Source organism: Ranitomeya imitator, chromosome 1 (genome assembly GCF_032444005.1).
Source record: "Ranitomeya imitator isolate aRanImi1 chromosome 1, aRanImi1.pri, whole genome shotgun sequence".
NCBI lineage: Eukaryota > Metazoa > Chordata > Amphibia > Anura > Dendrobatidae > Ranitomeya > Ranitomeya imitator.
Window position 1 is genome coordinate 252,468,386 of NC_091282.1, and position 12,437 is coordinate 252,480,822.

The window sequence follows — 12,437 nt, forward strand, 5'->3', positions numbered from 1 at the left end:
AGCAGGAGAAGCCAGAAAGTGATCCAACACTTCACAAGAAACATTGAATCCTGCACACCTAAATATCCCAGTCAGAACTGCAATCAGCAGATACACCTGGCCAGGACTGCGACTCAGAGACAACTGCATTCCCACCTACAACCACTGGAGGGAACCCAAGAGCAGAATTCACAAGAGTACCCCCCCCTTGAGGAGGGGTCACCGAACCCTTACCAGGGCCCCCAGGATGATCAGGATGAGCCAGATGAAAGGCACGGACCAAATCAGCAGCATGGACATCAGAGGCAAAAACCCAAGAATTATCCTCCTGGCCATAACCCTTCCATTTGACAAGGTACTGAAGCCTCCGCCTCGAAAAGCGAGAATCCAAAATCTTCTCAACCACATACTCCAACTCTCCATCAACCAACACAGGGGCCGGAGGATCAACAGAGGGAACAACGGGCACCACATATTTCCGCAATAAAGATCTATGGAAGACATTATGGATAGCAAAAGAGGGCGGAAGCGCCAAACGAAAAGACACCGGATTAATAATCTCAGAAATCTTATAAGGACCAATAAACCGAGGCTTAAACTTAGGGGAAGAAACCTTCATAGGAACATGACGGGAAAACAACCAGACCAGATCCCCAACACGAAGCCGGGAAGCAACACACCGACGACGGTTAGCAAAACGTTGAGCCTCCTCCTGAGACAACACCAAATTGTCCACCACATGAGCCCAAATCTGCTGCAACCTGTCAACCACAGAATCCACACCAGGACAGTCAGAAGGCTCAACCTGCCCAGAAGAAAAACGAGGATGAAAACCAAAATTACAAAAGAAAGGCGAAACCAAAGTAGCCGAACTAGCCCGATTATTAAGGGCAAACTCGGCCAATGGCAAGAAGGCCACCCAATCATCCTGATTAGCAGACACAAAGCATCTCAAATAAGTCTCCAAAGTCTGATTAGTTTGCTCGGTCTAGCCATTTGTCTGAGGATGAAATGCAGAAGAAAAAGACAAATCAATGCCCAGCCTAGCACAAAAGGCCCGCCAAAACCTAGAAACAAACTGGGAACCCCTGTCGGACACAATATTCTCCGGAATACCATGCAAACGAACCACATGCTGAAAAAACAACGGAACCAAATCTGAAGAGGAAGGCAATTTAGGCAAAGGCACCAAATGAACCATCTTAGAGAACCGGTCACAAACAACCCAGATAACAGACATCTTCTGGGAGACCAGAAGATCAGAAATAAAATCCATTGAAATATGCGTCCAGGGCCTCTCAGGGACTGGCAATGGCAAAAGCAACCCACTAGCACGGGAACAATAAGGCTTGGCCCGCGCTCAAGTCCCACTGGACTGCACAAAAAAACGCACATCACGCGACAAAGAAGACCACCAAAAGGGCCTACCAACCAAGTCTCTGGTACCAAAAATGCCAGGATGACCAGCCAACACGGAACAGTGAACCTCAGAAATCACTCTACTAGTCCATCTGTCAGGAACAAACAGTTTCCCCACAGGACAGCGGTCAGGTTTGTCAGCCTGAAATTCCTGAAGAACCCGTCGTAAATCAGGGGAAATGGCAGAAAGGACCTTTCAGAATACCGACAAGTTCTAAGACCTCAGGAGAATCAGGCAAAAAACTCCTAGAGAGGGCATCAGCCTTAATATTCTTAGAACCCGGAAGGTACAAGACCACAAAATCAAAATGGGAAAAAAACAAGGACCATCGAGCCTGTCTAGGATTCAGCCGTTTGGCAGACTCGAGGTAAATCAGATTTTTATGATTGGTCAAGACCACAATACGGTGCTTAGCTCCCTCAAGCCAATGTCGCCACTCCTCAAACGCCCACTTCATAGCCAACAACTCCCGATTGCCGACATCATAATTGCGTTCAGCAGGCGAAAACTTACGGGAAAAGAAGGCACACGGTTTCATCAAGGAACCAACAGGATCCATCTGAGACAAAACAGCCCCTGCCCCAATCTCAGAAGCGTCAACCTCAACCTGAAACGGAAGAGAAACATCCGGTTGGCGCAACACCGGAACAGAAGTAAATCGACGTTTAAGCTCCTGAAAGGCAGAGACAGCCGCAGAGGACCAATTTGCCACATCAGCACCTTTCTTTGTCAAATCGGTCAAGGGTTTAACCACGCTGGAAAAATTAGCAATGATACGGCGATAAAAATTTGCAAAACCAAAAATTTCTGAAGGCTCTTCACGGATGTGGGCTGAATCCAATCATGAATGGCCTGAACCTCAACCGGATCCATCTGTATAGACGAGGGAGAAAAAATAAAGCCCAAAAAAGAAACCTTCTGGACCCCAAAGAGACACTTAGACCCTTTCACAAACAAAGCATTGCCACGAAGGATCTGAAATACCATCCTGACCTGTTGCACATGAGACTCCCAATCATCGGAAAAAATCAAAATATCGTCCAAATATACAATCAAGAATTTATCAAGATAAGTCCAGAAGATATCATTCATGAAGGACTGAAAAACAGATGGAGCATTAGAGCGTCCGAATGGCATCACAAGGTATTCAAAATGGCCTTCGGGCGTGTTAAACGCAGTTTTCCATTCATCACTCTGCTTAATACAAACAAGATTATATGCCCCCCCGAAGGTCAATCTTCGTAAACCAACTAGCTCCCTTAATCCTAGCAAACAAATCGGAAAGCAAAGGTAAAGGGTATTGAAACTTGACAGTGATCTTATTCAAGAGGCGATAATCAATACAGGGTCTCAAGGAACAATTTTTTTAGCAACAAAAAAGAACCCCGCTCCCAACGGTGAAGAAGATGGTCGAATATGCCCTTTCTCCAAAGACTCCTTAATATAGCTCCGCATGGCGGTATGTTCAGGCACAGACAGGTTGAAAAGTCGACCCTTAGGAAACTTACAGCCTGGAATTAAGTTAATAGCACAATCGCAGTCCCTGTGCGGTGGAAGGAAACTGGACTTGGGCTCATCGAATACATCCTGAAAATCAGACAAAAACTCTGGAATTTCAGAAGAGGAAGAAGAGGAGATTGACATCAAAGGAACATCATTATGAACCCCCTGACAACCCCAACTAGTCACAGACATGGACTTCCAATCCAACACAGGATTATGTACCTGCAACCACGGAAAACCCAGCACGATAGCATCATGCAAATTATGCAACACCAGAAATCGACAATCTTCCTGATGGACTGGCGCCATGCGCATGGTCACCTGTGTCCAAAACTGGGGCTTATTTTTAGCCAAGGGTGTAGCATCAATGCCCCTTAAAGGAATAGGGTTCTGCAAAGGCTGCAAGGGAAAACCACAACGCTTGGCAAACTCAAAGTCCATTAAGTTCAAGGCGGCGCCTGAATCCGCAAACGCCATGACAGAAAATGATGACAATAATCAGATCAAGGACACAGATAACAAAAATTTAGGTTGTACAGTACTGATGGTAATTGAACTGGCGATCCTCTTTGTCCGCTTAGGGCAGACAGAAATGACATGAGAAGCGTCGCCACAATAATAACACAACCTATTCTGACGTCTGAAACCTTGTCGTTCCGTTCTAGACAGAATCCTATCACACTGCATAGGCTCAGGAATCTACTCTGAGGACAACGCCACAGCGCGCACAGTTCTGCGCTCCCGCAAGCGCCGGTCAATCTGAATGGCCAGAGACATAGAATCACTCAGACCGGAAGGCGTGGGAAACCCCACCATGACATCTTTAACGGATTCAGAAAGACCCTTTCTGAAAATTGCCGCCAAAGCATCATTATTCCATTTAGCCAACACCGACCATTTTCTGAATTTCTGACAATACAATTCTGCCGCCTCTTGACCCTGAAACAGGGCCAACAAGGTCTTCTCAGCTTGATCCACAGAATTAGGTTCATCATATAACAATCCCAAAGCCTGAAAAAAGGAGTCTACATCAAGTAAAGCCGGATTCCCAGATTCCAGGGAAAATGCCCAATCCTGCGGGTCGCCACGCAGCAGGGAGATAACAATTTTAACCTGCTGAATGGAATCACCGGAGGATCGAGGTCTCAAAGCAAAAACAGTTTACAGTTTTTAAAATTCAAAAATTTGGACCTGTCACCAAAAAACAAATCAGGAGTAGGAATCTTTGGTTCTAAAACAGGAGTCTGAACAATATAATCAGAAATACCCTGTACCCGAGCAGCAAGCTGGTCTACACGAGAAGCTAATTCCTGAACATTCATGCTAGCACAAGGCTCTTCAGCCACCCAGAGATAAAGAGGGAGGAGAAGACAAAGTAGACTGAAGAAAAAAAAATGGCTCAAGACCTTTCTTCCCTTCTTCTGAGATGCATTTAACTCATTATTGGCCAGTTGTACTGTTATGATCAGGTGACCTTGGAGCAGCATGAAAACTTACACTGGAGTAGGTGGTAACTATACTGACCGCAAACCCTGATCTTAACACCGCAACTAGAAGTAGCCGTGGGGTGTGCCTAACAAAACCTAGACACCTCGACACAGGACTAAATACCCCTATAGATGGAAATAGGAATTTCTACCTTACCTCAGAGCAGAACCCCAAAGGATAAGCAGCCCCCCACAAATATTGACTGAGAGTAGTAGAGGAAAAGAAACACGTAGGCAGGAAACAGGATTTAGCAAATGAGGCACACACTAGCTAAATAGGAAAGGATAGGACAGGATACTAAGCGGTCAGTATTAAAAATCCTTCCAAAAATATCCACAGCAGAAAATACAAAAACTCCACCATCTAACTAAAGATGTGGAGCGTATATCTGCAACTCCAGAGAATCCAACAAGACTGAGAAAACACGGACACAGTCTAAGCTGGACGAGAGAAAAACAAATGAATAGCACAGAATATAAGCACACTGCATGTGTGCCACAGAAAAAGAAACAGACACTTATCTTTGCTGAATTGGCAGCTAAGCAGGAGAAGCCAGAAAGTGATCCAACACTTCACAAGAAACATTGACAACTGGCAAGGATTAATGAATCCTGCACACCTAAATATCCCAGTCAGAACTGCAATCAGCAGATACACCTGGCCAGGACTGCGACTCAGAGACAACTGCATTCCCACCTACAACCACTGGAGGGAACCCAAGAGCAGAATTCACAACAGGATTTACATAGGTAAAAGCTAATCAAAAGCCATCATTAACACCTATACAGAAAAAAACAAGGTTACAATGGGCTAAGGAAAAGCAATCGTGGACTGTGGGTGACTGGATGAAAGTCATTCAGTGATGAATTGCGAATCTGCATTGGGCAAGGTGATGATGCTGGAACTTTTGTTTGGTGCCATTCTAATGAGATTTATAAAGATGACTGGCTGAAGAGAACATGCAAATTTCCACAGTCATTGATGATATGGGGCTGCATGTCAGGTAAAGGTACTGGGGAGATGACTGTCATTACATCTTCAATAAATGCACAAGTTTATGTTGATATTTTGGACACTTTTCTTATCCCATCAATTGAAAAGATGTTTGGGGATGAAGAAATAATTTTTCAAGATGATAATGCCATAAAACAAAAATTGTGAAAACATTCCTTGAAAAAAGACACATAAGGTCAATGTCATGGCCTGCAAATAGTCTGTATCTCAATCCAATTGAAAATCTTTGGTGGAAGTTGAAGAAAATGGTCCACGACAAGGCTCCAAGCTGCAAAGCTGATCTGGCAACAGCAATCAGAAAAAGTTGGAGCCAGATTGATGAAGAGTACTGTTTGACACTCATTAAGGCCTCTTTCACATTTTCGTCGGTACTGGCCCGTCGCAATGCGTCGGGCCAACGTACGGATGGACATTGTGAATTTTTTGCACGAAGTGGGCAGCGGATGCAGTTTTTTTTCCGCATCCGCTGCCCACTCTGCAGTCCGGGGAGGAGGGGGCGGAGTGTCATCCGCGCATGAACGGTCGAAAATAGCGGACGCGACGCACAAAAAACCGTTACATTGAATTTTTTTTGTGACGACGGTCCGCCAATTACCGACGCATCCAGTGCACAACGTATGGAACGTGTGTCCATACATCGCGATGCGTCGGTAATACAAGTCTATGTGCACAAAACGCATCCTGCGGGCAACTTTGCAGGATGCGTTTTTTGCACAGAACGACGCATTGGAACGTCTTCAAAAAGACGGAAGTGTGAAAGAGGCCTTAGTCCATGCCTCAGAAACTGCAACCTCTTATAAAAACCAGAGGTGGTGCAACAAAATACTAGTGATGTTTTGGAGTGTTTTTTTTTGTTTGTTTTTGTTCATAATTCCATAATTTTTTCCTCAGAATTGAGTGATTCCATAATTTTTCCCTATGCTGACTACCAGATTTTTTGTTCTTGATTTCTTTTAGTGTTTCTTAAAGCCAGAAAGTTGCCATTTGAAATCACTTTAGTTTGTGCCATGTCTGTGATCTGCTTTTTTTTCTACAAGATTAAACAACTGAATGAACATCCTCCAAGGCCGGTGATTCCATAATTTTTGCCAGGGGTTGTACAGTGCATGGCAGACAACCCCTGCATGGTCACTGGTGCTCTAAAAAGTGCTAAAATTAAAAGGAGGAGACCTGAGGTCCCACCGAATAATCCCAGAAATGCTTGGTGCTCGCCGAGTACACCGAACACAGTGATACTCGAGCGAGCACCGAGTAGTGGCGAGCACGTTCGCTCATCACTATTAATGATGGAAAGTAGTGGAACAGACAAATATCTTTGGAAAAGATCATTCTCAGGGAAGGCTCACTCTTTAGAGTTTCATCCAGAAAAGTGGGACTATTTTTTCTCTTGTCATGCATGTGCAGTCTGTATACCAATACTTTTTTTTTTTTTTACAGCAACAGCTATTAATCTTTTACAAGACCATTTACAGTTTCCTATGTTACAGAATTGCAATGAATCCGTAAAAATTAGATGCTAAACTGTGGCTCTGTATGACATCTGATTTCTTTTATGCACCCCTAAGACTTGAATGGGTGAGTCTCATCCAATTTACAGAAGAAATGAGTGCATGCTGCGATTTAAAAACATTTTTTTACACAAAGATTAGGTCATTAAATAAGAAATTAAAAAATTGCTTGTGCATTGCCCCATTGAATAATAATGGTCCGAGTATGGTTGTTTTTTTTCCACTGACAGAACTCAGACCAAAAATACAGTCATGTGAAAGAGCCCCTATTGATGACTTTTCTGTAAAGCTAATGAAAGACAAAAATGTAACAAGTATCTGCAGCATCATAATAATAATAATCTTTATTTTTATATAGCGCTAACAAATTCCGCAGCGCTTTACATTTAGCACACATTATCATCACTGTCCCAGATGGGGCTCACAATCTAAATTCCCTATCAGTATGTCTTTGGAATGTGGGAGGAAACCGGAGTGCCCGGAGGAAACCCACGCAAACACGGAGAGAACATACAAACTCTTTGCAGATGTTGTCCTTGGTGGGGTTCGAACCCAGGACTCCAGCGCTGCAAGGCTGCTGTGCTAACCACTACGCCACCGTGCCGCCCCTGCATCATAGTCTAAAGTTAGAATGCTGATCTGCAGTTTAGAAATATATTGCTGGGGTTGTTCCTTTAGTACAATACAAATAGAAATTCATGAACCGGTAGGGCACATTCGACAGAGAAGGAAAGAAAAGTGTTACTTTTTTTTTTTTGTTTATTACCTGCTAGTGGTTGTCAGAGAGTTTACAAAACTGACAATTATGATTTCTAGTCCATATGCATGGTCACTAACTGAAAGTACAGAAAACACATTGGGATGAATTTAGTGATGCAATGAAATGGGGTCATGATTTCAACTCACTTACCCCACATCTGCTATCTTACGTGCTCAAAAAGTCACATCAAGTTACAACAGGTAAGATTCTGTCATAAAATATGAAAAGCTACAGCACATTAGCTTTGCTGTGTTTATTAGCGACACTGCATACATAATGAATAGATATGCCCATAATCCTTGCAGTGTTATGAAAAAAAAACTTCTTATAGCTTTTAAGGACAGGCATTCTTTAAAACAAAAGTGTACTACTGGTAGATCTTGGAGTTGTTCTAATGCATATTTTATTATGTCCCTGTACAGTATTGAATTACAGTAGCAAGTAGTTAGGATCAAGTAAACACACATATTTCCTTTGTAGTTAAAGAATTTTTCTTTAGAATATACTATGTATACACATTATATGTAATGAAAATATTCTGGAATGCAAAAAAATAGAAATTGAAAAAAAAAGTTTCCAAATCTATAGGTTGTATTTCCTTTGTAATAAAAGTATTTTTTCTTTAGAATATACTATATACACAACATATGTTTTAATTATATGCAAAAAAGAAAAAAGAAAAACAGTTTCCAAATGTATAGGTTGTAAAGACCTGAAACTAATCATTTGTTGAATTTGCAGCATTAAGAGGACACATTTACTGAAATAAAAAACACCATAACAGACCAAGTGTTACGCCTGCAGGTGGCACACATAGTTCGTGGACCCACTGTGCCGCAGGGCACGCATGCCTAGGAAGGGACGTAGCTAAGCGGCTACCTGGGGCTCCTGAAGGTGAAGACAGACTGGGCTGCAGGACTGCCAGGTACCACTCCTAGGCAGAACCCGTTACTGCAGCCCCTGACCCAAGGGGCCAGGTTCGCTGACACGGATTAAGGACTAGGGCTCCATTCAGACTAATAAGTTCTTGTTCCTCTACAAAACAGTTACCTACATGGATCTGGGCTACATTCAGACTAGGCCGATTCAGAGACTGGTGTTTAGCAGACTGTATAGTAACGGACCAGGGGATGAGGTTTCAGGAACTGGTCGCACACAGACCAAGGTAGTATGTTCAGGCACTTGCCGCACACAGAACATGAGAGCAGGGTCAGGCATCAGCTGCGCATTGATCAGGGGAGCAGGTTCAGGTATTGGTCACACATGGACCAGGGGAGTAGGTTCAGGCTCTAGTCATACATGGACCACGGGAGCAGGTTCAGAACTGACTGCACACGAACCAGGCTACACCAGGACCAGAGGGCCTCACAAATCACTACCAAGAGACACTAATCAATATTGCTGCTTCAGCGACTCCCTATGGGAGAGGGAGTCTTTTATGCCTCTCAACTATTGTCTGGGTGCCATCTTGCAGGTGTACTCTGATACTAAATACCTTCAGCCATTCACTGGGGACATTCTCTTCACCAGACCTCCTAAAACTTGAACATACCTTCTGTGAGTCCCTCTTCAATCTAGTCTCCAAAACAACATGTCCACGAGGAGGGGAGGTTCCTGGGGACAGATCGATCGTACAATCATTGGGACTTTGTGGGGACATCGCCGCTGCTTCTCTTTCTTTGGAGGCGCCAGCACACAGCAAGTCAGCGACTAGTAGACCTGGTGGAGAAGATGGCGACACAGGTGACTGACCTGGCTGTATGGGACCAGACTCCTCATGTTAATCGACTGTCCCCAACGAAACACTTCTCAGACTAAAGACTTGAACGGGCACTTTAATTCCTATAAGTGGATGGAATTAACCAGACAGTATGTGAAAAGAAAGTCTTGATGTTCCAGCTCCAAAAGGTAAAATAAACAAACTTTATTGGGAAAATATAAAAACATGAAAAATCATGAGCTCCATGAAGACAACACCATGACCTGCGTGAGTTTGGCTACGCGTTTCGACCGGAAAGGTCTTTGTCAAAGCACGCGAAACGCGTAGCCAAACTCACGCAGGTCATGGTGTTGTCTTCATGGAGCTCATGATTTTTCATGTTTTTATATTTTCCCAATAAAGTTTGTTTATTTTACCTTTTGGAGCTGGAACATCGTGGTTTTTTTTTTTCCATTGGTTCGCATCGTGTCAGGACTTGGTTCCGTGCTCTGCTGGATATGGTGAGCTGGCTTTTTTTCTTTTTTCTTTGCAAAAGAAAGTCTTCTCTTTGTGTACTGCTCCAATCTGGAGCTCTGAAATGACTTGACTGTTTTTTGTTAGGGCTCATTCTTCACCTGGCAAAACCCTCACCGGATTCTGGAGTTGTGGGACGGGAATCTGACACAAGACTTTTCACCGCCTGTAGAACCAATTCTCCAGCCGGACTGAAGTTTCCATTTGCCACAAATACAGCCACAGTCATTGGTGGAGGGGGAATACTCTCAAAAAAGCCAGCATGTCCTACTGGTTCAAGCCTTTGGAGATCTTTAGACTTCTTAGGACAGAGACTGTCAGGATGTAGTAGGTTTAGTAGGGCAGAAAGAGGCCTCCCTAGGGTTGGGCATAAGTTGAGCCTTGTGATACTGCTGCTGGAGGGCTATGGTGGGTAAGGAGAAAAAAAGTAGAGCCTACCAGATGCCAGTGATGACCAGGCAGGGGAATGTGCAGTTGGCTGTGTCCCCCGCTGAAATGGAGTGAATCAACAGCAAGTATATGCAGGAGGAAGCAGGCTGTACAAGCGTGCCTGATGAGAGAAAACTCAGCGCAAAGCGGTGGGCGTGGCTGGCTGATTTTACCAGCTGGTATCAGGGACCGCTCCTATTCACTGTGCCATCAGGAGCATGCACCAGCCAGGGAGAGGAGGCCCCGTGACAGGTAGAAAAGCACATGGAGAATACACGCGCTGAGGAGAGTGCAGTGCGTGGGCGAGGCCCAGTCCATCCAAAACGGAAGAAGGGGGAAACAGCTCTCCGATTGGGCACAGAAGTGAATGCCAACAGAAGGCACAGGCGCCGGAAGTAGCGTGTGAGAAGAACAAAAGGTCTGGAAGGGGGTGCGGCAATGGGAAAAGGGCGTTAATTAAGTCCTGTGCCGAGACTGGAGAAAATAGTCGCATCCATCCAGCGCCACCATGTCCTGTGCGGCTGAGGATGAGGGTCATTGGAAGAAAGGGGTCCTCCTTCCAGCACCGTTTCCGGATGGTGCAGAAGACAGAGTCAACCCCTTACAAGAAGGGGAAAGTCATATATACAGTGGGGCAAAAAAGTATTTAGTCAGTCAGCAATAGTGCAAGTTCCACCACTTAAAAAGATGAGAGGCGTCTGTAATTTACATCATAGGTAGACCTCAACTATGGGAGACAAACTGAGAAAAAAAAATCCAGAAAATCACATTTTCTGTTTTTTTATCATTTTATTTGCATATTATGGTGGAAAATAAGTATTTGGTCAGAAACAAACAATCAAGATTTCTGGCTCTCACAGACCTGTAACTTCTTCTTTAAGATTCTCCTCTTTCCTCCACTCATTACCTGTAGTAATGGCACCTGTTTAAACTTGTTATCAGTATAAAAAGACACTTGTGCACACCCTCAAACAGTCTGACTCCAAACTCCACTATGGTGAAGACCAAAGAGCTGTCAAAGGACACCAGAAACAAAATTGTAGCCCTGCACCAGGCTGGGAAGACTGAATCTGCAATAGCCAACCAGCTTGGAGTGAAAAAATCAACAGTGGGAGCAATAATTAGAAAATGGAAGACATACAAGACCACTGATAATCTCCCTCGATCTGGGGCTCCACGCAAAATCCCACCCCGTGGGGTCAGAATGATCACAAGAACGGTGAGCAAAAATCCCAGAACCACGCGGGGGGACCTAGTGAATGAACTGCAGAGAGCTGGGACCAATGTAACAAGGCCTACCATAAGTAACACACTACGCCACCATGGACTCAGATCCTGCAGTGCCAGACGTGTCCCACTGCTTAAGCCAGTACATGTCTGAGCCCGTCTGAAGTTTGCTGGAGAGCATTTGGATGATCCAGAGGAGTTTTGGGAGAATGTCCTATGGTCTGATGAAACCAAACTGGAACTGTTTGGTAGAAACACAACTTGTCGTGTTTGGAGGAAAAAGAATACTGAGTTGCATCCATCAAACACCATACCTACTGTAAAGCATGGTGGTGGAAACATCATGCTTTGGGGCTGTTTCTCTGCAAAGGGGCCAGGACGACTGATCCGGGTACATGAAAGAATGAATGGGGCTATGTATCGTGAGATTTTGAGTGCAAACCTCCTTCAATCAGCAAGGGCATTGAAGATGAAACGTGGCTGGGTCTTTCAACATGATAATGATCCAAAGCACACCGCCAGGGCAACGAAGGAGTGGCTTCGTAAGAAGCATTTCAAGGTCCTGGAGTGACCTAGCCAGTCTCCAGATCTCAACCCTATAGAAAACCTTTGGAGGGAGTTGAAAGTCCGTGTTGCCAAGCGAAAAGCCAAAAACATCACTGCTCTAGAGGAGATCTGCATGGAGGAATGGGCCAACATACCAACAACAGTGTGTGGCAACCTTGTGAAGACTTAGAGAAAACGTTTGACCTCTGTCATTGCCAACAAAGGATATATTACAAAGTATTGAGATGAAATTTTGTTTCTGACCAAATACTTATTTTCCACCATAATATGCAAATAAAATGTTAAAAAAACAGACAATGTGATTTTCTG

General features: G+C 44.2%; 1 protein-coding gene across 1 annotated transcript in view; it reads right to left on the minus strand.

The window, feature by feature from the left end:
- LOC138667407 (uncharacterized) overlaps window positions 1-12,437 on the minus strand; it is a 226,579-nt gene that overhangs the window by 198,422 nt on the left and 15,720 nt on the right. The window lies entirely within an intron of this gene.